The sequence below is a fragment of the Dermacentor variabilis genome, chromosome 1, assembly GCF_050947875.1.
Source record: "Dermacentor variabilis isolate Ectoservices chromosome 1, ASM5094787v1, whole genome shotgun sequence".
NCBI lineage: Eukaryota > Metazoa > Arthropoda > Arachnida > Ixodida > Ixodidae > Dermacentor > Dermacentor variabilis.
Window position 1 is genome coordinate 283,242,405 of NC_134568.1, and position 6,931 is coordinate 283,249,335.

Genomic DNA, 6,931 nt, shown 5'->3' on the forward strand with positions numbered 1-6,931 from the left:
CAGTGAAAGTAAGTTCATTCGGTGGTGTTTTGTGGTCAGTTATCATTGAAAATTAGCATAAGCTTAACATTCACAAGGGTATCACAGTGTAGCAACAGAACAGTGCCACTCTGTTCTGATTGCCGGCATTTGTAAGGGTGGCTGAAGCACATGGCTTCGGATCCTGACTTGGGATTTAAGAAGGACATATTGTGTGGCACTCAGGTGTGAGTGCATCTTGGGGGAGGCGGCTTTTAGGGATGAATTCGGTTAAACCACAAAGTGAGGTAACCTCGTTTGACTCAAAAGATTGGAACAATGGTATTTTACTTACAATTGTGAAACTTAGGTAAAACTGTTGCCAAGTTTAATTAAAGAGAGGTGGCATGGAATGGGCATGACCGGGATGTAGTCAGAAATCAGATATTTAAGCTATATACACATTTTATTCCTTGTTTTGATGCTTTTCATTTACCACTCCGGGCTCTTTGAAAAATACTTGCCTTTTGCAGCGCCCCATTTTCTGCTTTTAATTGTAATGTTGTAATTTCTCTCCTTTTAGACGGAAGTTCAGCGTGATATTAGTTGAGACAGAAATTAAGCCGGGGTTCGAGCTGCGATTATGAGACTTTTCACAACACTCCACTGGCGTATTGCCTGAAAAGGACAGAAGAAAAGTCACATTCGACGAGCTCAAAGAAGTTATGCCAGTCGTAACGAGTACCTTGTTCTAGGTGTTGCTGTTTGGATGACAAATCGATACATATTGATCAAATCCGGTGAAATAGATGAAAATGTCAGACTGTTGTAAGCCCACAAGGTATTACTATACAGGGTGTCCCAACCATAGTGAACCAAGATTTAAATATACGCAAATGCTATGTAGCTAGACAGAACCGAGGTAATGTTGTTTGACGTTGCTTGGAGATACTCAAACTATTTGTTCATTCCGCCTAATTACATAATTAGTCTTGTGCGACCATCTGTGACTATTAATGCAATTTCTGTAAGACCACACACGTCAGCGAACTCACCGCAATTTCCTTCTTTCCTTCCCTCCTCTCTCTCCCTGTTATCTTTGTTTTCCCCCTTTCCCATTCCCCCGGTGCAGGGTAGCCAACCGGAGGTTATTCTGGTTAACCTCCCTGCCTTCTACTTATCTCTTTCCCTCCCTCCTCCTTAATCAATTAATCCACTTCTCAAATATTATAATTAGATGGAAAGTTTCAATGAGAAAATTGTAGAGCAACATGAACAACTCCCCATACAGCTTTCTGTTGCTCAATACGTGCTACATAAACGTATTTTTCCGAGCATGAAAGAAGCCCGCGAATGAATACACGCAAAGTGCCTCAAACGGCCACTCGCGTGGCAATGCAGCGTTTCATCTATTCTCTACAACGAAATCGAAGTGCGTTGGGTTTCTCCACATGCTGCGCCGGCAGCTTCGTCCACACTTTCATTGCCGATAAGATCGCAGTGTCCCCATACCACTTAATTACGTTGCAACGTCCGTCAACTACTCGAAGGTAACGTATTCCAATCCCTGACACCAGTTGTTCATGTCCAATGGAAGTATCCCCAAAAGTATTCAGTGGAGAATGCTGCAACAGGCTCTGGCAATGGTGCAAGTAAACGTGCCTAGCATGACACGGCGTGAACGCGCTCCCATTCGATGGTCGAGGAATGCGTTCCGCTATTGAACTGGTCGAATTGAGTGCACTAAAATAAGGTTATCACTGAAACGAGCGTGTGTTTCAGTCGTTTAGAAAAATCATATTTTATCAAAATATAATTTTGGCGCAAACAGCATTTATTAGTATGTCGTCCTAAGGTATAAGACAGCTCAGTAACCGTACACAATCGATTTTCATATCGGTCCTTATCACTGACTAGTGCATCAAGAAACTAAAAAAAAAGCTTTTTTTTTAATTACCACTGTTAGGGTAACCATCTCCTCACGTTTGGTGTGGTCAAAACTGGTTTCGTTTGCGTAAACACAGGGGTCATAAGACGTAGCATCGTGTGGCAGGTTGTCATGTCGACGCTGCATCCTGGATTTTTGCGTCATTTCGCGCTATTAGAAACGCACTTCACGGTTACTTTTCGTTGTCTGTGACGATACAACGACCCATACGGATCAGTGTCAATTTTATCAAAAATCTGGCAACAACAATTTGGTAAACCACTTTCGTACAGTTCCGCATGTGTCTCCTTGCATTATATCAGATGTGAATATGTTACGTAATCGCTTCCTAGTTAATTTTGAGAAGGATTAAAGGAAATGTGTAATATAACGTAGAAAGGGTCTCGGGATTGAGAATATAGTTTTTCTTTTTTTTTTAATTTAATAATGTTTCCAAAAATGCCTTGTAACATGTACCGAAATTCTACTATTTATATGGACTAAAATAGGGGCTTTATTTGTACGAGAAATCAAAACGCGCAAACTAATAATGACAAAACTTTTGATAATTATCATTTAAATTAAATTCGTTACGGCAGGGATTGCAACTAATTGTAGCCGATGAGTTCGCAAAGCATATGCACTTCGAATAAATTCGTGGAATTCGACGAGCTTCGAGATATGCGTTCCAAAAATATAAAATATACGACGGAATACATTGGTGCTCCAGTTCTTTATGCTCTTGACTAATTACCTTATAGCACATATTGCAATTCACAAATTCAAGCGGGTGAGACTGAAAGGCACATCCACTTGAAAATAATTGTGTGGGTGACACAATTTACGAGATATGCACCTTCAAACATACATTGAAAAATACATTGTCTTTCCACTTACTTTCCTAACAAAACGCCGTTTTATGCATTGAAGCACAAAAGTAACTGGAACGCCAATGCATTTCCCCGCAAAGTTCGGCAATTAATATCTCTAAACTGGTGTCATCCTGTGAGCTCGTTGCAAGTGGATCCGCCTTGCGAACTCCCCGGCTAGAATTTGTAAATTGCAATATGTAAATTGCCACAAGGTGATTAGTTAAAAACTTAATTAGTGCATTTTGTTAATAATCGATTATGCATTTCAATTTATTTGTGCAAGTAATGTCCGCTTCTTTGAGTATACCAGCTCACGGACTAGCATCCGACCTTTAGACTAGTCGTTAATAGCGCAACGCCGTAGAAGTGTTTCAAAGAATCACCGAGAGCACGAACTCGAACCGGACCCATGCAGCGGCAATGTGGCTTAGATTAAGCCAAGCGGACGACATCGGCTGTGCGTCAGCGCTCAGTCAAAAAATGCGTGACACATGCTGCACTGGCATCGCCCGGGTGTTTTCGGCACCAGTGGCTGTGAACCACGCGTGAATCGAGCAGAACTGAAGATGCAGTATTCTGCATATCGCTTGTACTGCGAAGGAAATTGAGAAAGTGGGCTTCTCCTCAGGGGAGCCGTTATTGTGGAGAAACATGACCCGAAGGCATCTCTTGTAGACTGGAAGATACCCTCGACAGCATGGATCGCATGGACAGGTTGCCGCCTAAAAGGCACTTTTACGATCACCGTCCAGCACAGTACCTCGTATCCAGATGTGACAACCTTATTCAATTACGCAAATATGATTCCAGCGTGTCCTATTTTTAGTTATTTACATTTCTCAATATCCACTTAATGGCATGACAAACGCTTAGGCTATATCGCGCAGCTTTGTTCACCACGTAGGATATACGCATTTCTTTTTGCGTTTATGTTTATATCGCTGACGCAAGACGTGCAATATTGCATTATTTTCAAAGAGCTCCAAAGGGACGCACAACCTCAAGAAATGAGTATATTTTAGTACGCGATACACTCAAATAGATAACTGAAGAGAAACAAAACTGGAGCATATTGTGGTTTAATAGAGTGTAACTATACATTGCATTACCTGGAAAAAGAATCCTTTGACGTCGACATACGAGCAAGAAGTCACATGCATGTATAGTATACAAGCGCTAACCCACATCGGGAATATGTTGCCAAAAGCACATTAGGAATCTTGTGGCATTCATTCCCGGAGTAGTGTACAGGAGCCCTCTTTCCTTTCGACATATGTACATTGTACAACCAGGGAGCTGCGCAAATATGTGCAGTACGCGTCATGGAACAAAGAAATTCATTGCGTAGCGCGTCATTATCTCATCTTGCGTTACATTGCAAATAATTCCCGTGCCATCGGTTAGTGGAACACTCTGCCATTTTTTTTATACCCCCCGACCAGCTGCTGTAGTGACTCAGTGGCAATGGCGTTCTACTGCAGGGCACGAGGTCGCAGATTCGATTCCCGGCTGCAGCTTTGCACAAACGCTCGCGTAACTAGATCAAGGCGCACGTCAAAGAAACCCAGGTGGTCACCGAAATTATTCCGAAGCTCTCCACTACGGTGTCTCTTAGGACCCCCCCCCCCCCCTCCCCTCCCCCCCCCATTCTTGTTCTGGGACGCCAAACCCCATGAATCACTTCGACCAGACCACGCGAGAAATATCTGAAGCACATCACATTGCCAAGAACGCTGGTCCTTCTCGGGAGCCAAGGGGCCATTTCACTTCTTGATAAAGAGTTCAACCACATTCACCATCGTCATCAGTGTTTATACATGTGCCGGTGTTGCTAGATTTGTTACCTCATGTGACATACGAAATTTCGCTGTGCATATTTTGCTCATGTGGAATAAAGGTCATTTCTGAGAAAGTGATGTTATGTTTTTTTTCTCTGGTCTGTCGTCGTCATGTTTTTAATGTTTTCATTAATAAATTATCAACCAGCAAAATCATCCATCCTACGGCAAGGGGCATTTTACGTTTTTTTTTTCTTTAGAAGCGCTGCAGATAGTGGGGTGGCGTGCCAAGCGCGTCGCAAAATGCAACGTCTGGCAACGTCGCAAATGCACCGTACTGGGGATTGTACAGGGTGTTTCAGCGAACACTTTCAAAATTAAAGAAAAAATTGGCAGTGGCTTAGCTCGGCTATGCCAGGATATAAGTAGCGAAAGCTAAGGCATAGCATGGTTAGCCTTGGTTAATCTTGATTGCAATTCCAGGTTAGTCTGGTTGTCTAGCTATGTTGCGGCGTTTAGCCAGTCGTTCGGCGCGCTGTTCGTCTGTTTCCTGGGCGATTCGTTTCCTCTTCATCTCGTTCAGATGTCGATTGCAGGCCTCCTCCTGCTTATCAGAATTGTCGCCGTCCATACTGCCACCTCAACTGTGGTTGCGACGCACGCGAGCTCTCCTTTTCAATCCTCCGACATGTTATCAAGCATGCAACGCAGCTGGCGAGCGCAACGACGAGGAATGCGGTGTGACGTCATACCAAACGGCGGAGGGCGAAAGGCGCTGCGCAGCGGCGGAACACCTGTGGCTCGGTGCTACTAGTGGCGCATGCGCAGTAGTGACTAGGGAGCGATAGAGAGAGAGAGAAATATCCGCGGCGAGGCCCGCGTTGTGACGTCATGTGCCTCCTCGGAGCACCGCCACGGCGAAATCGTAAGTGCGCGAGGCCAGTAAAGCTTTCGCTTTAAAATGTTTCTTGCAGATATCACAATTCTGCTCCATGACCTGGCCTACTAGAAGAGGCGGACATGACTTCCACAAAAAATTGAAATGCATAATCTACTAATCAACACAAATTCACTAATTAAATTTTGAACCAATTACCTTATAGCACGTATTGCAATTTACAAATTCTAGCGGGTGAGAGGGAAAGGCATATCCATTCGAAAATAATTGTATGGATGACACCATTCATGACATGCGCCGTCAAACTTGCGGTAAGCATACATATGTGCCACAAGGTAATTAGTTAAAATAGAATTATTTATGCTTTCGTTAATTACTCCAAATGAATTTTAATTTTTTTGTGAAAGCAATTGCCACCTCTTCGAGTAGGCCAGCTAATGAACTAGAACTTTGCTATCTGCTACAGGCACCTTAAAAAAAGTTGAAAGTGCTCGCTGAAACACCCGACATTCTCAGCGAAGGCGTCTGAGTAATGACGAATGGTTTTTCCGATCAAAAAGCATTGGGGATTCGCCCGTTGATTGTTAGGCATTCCAAAAGCCCTGGGACAGTGAACCGAACTCGGAAAGCTTTGTGTTCGTAAGTGCTCTCTGCCACTGACCGGCCGCGCACTCTAATGATATGTCTGTCATCGCCATTGGCTGGCGTCTGCTTTTACGGACAGTCAGCGTAAGTACTTCTTTTCTTGTGTGTTTGAGTGCGAGGGGCCTGTTTTCACAAAGCAGTTCACATGCTAGAGTTCTACGTACCAAGACGTGTTCTCCAGTCTTGGTAGCGAAAGCGTTATCAATGAACGCAGCTGGTAAGTAGATGGCATTCTTGAAAACTAAGAGCTTTGTGGATTGGTTCTAGGGGGCCGAAAATTCCTCCTTGCATAATGCTGCGCTCAGCTTGGACCCTCAGTCCGAAGGAAGATTTTATGGGAAAATATAGGTGGAAATCCATCGTATGTCTCCACAAGTTTGGAGATGCATATCTCGAAACTGGTACTGGTCTCATGATTCCTAATTAGTGGACAGGCTTCAACGTTTCAGTCGCACCGTGTGTACTGGAATTACTACTTTATATGTTAACTAGGGAAACCTTGCTAATTAGCTTCATTATCGTAGATAATCACATAGTTTCTGATGTCTGCTGCTGCTGTGAATATTAGCCGCCATCATGTTTTCAGTCTCCTATTTATAATAATCGTAGTCACTCATCGCTGAAACAACCAGCATATGTATAACGCAATAGTTAATCCTGACGAAAGGCGGTCAATGTCAAATTGAGGGGCTGATGAAAGCGCCTGGCACGTTCAGAAATTTTCTTAACAAATGTTCTAATATCATGAAACGGTAGCTCGTTCCACATGTCAGTACTACAAAAGGTGTCAGTTTTTCTAGGGACCTAGGGGGTTTTAGGACGTTTAACTCCTGTAGTGAGAAGGATTGCGTCA

General features: G+C 43.4%; 1 long non-coding RNA gene across 1 annotated transcript in view; it reads right to left on the reverse strand.

Moving 5' to 3' along the window:
- Nucleotides 1-436: 436 nt before the first annotated feature.
- Nucleotides 437-6,931, reverse strand: part of LOC142573824 (uncharacterized) — a 50,079-nt gene continuing 43,584 nt past the window's right edge. Inside the window, exon 3 of the long non-coding RNA XR_012826358.1 lies at nt 437-636. This is a non-coding gene — a long non-coding RNA (uncharacterized LOC142573824). The remainder of the gene's footprint in view (nt 637-6,931) is intronic.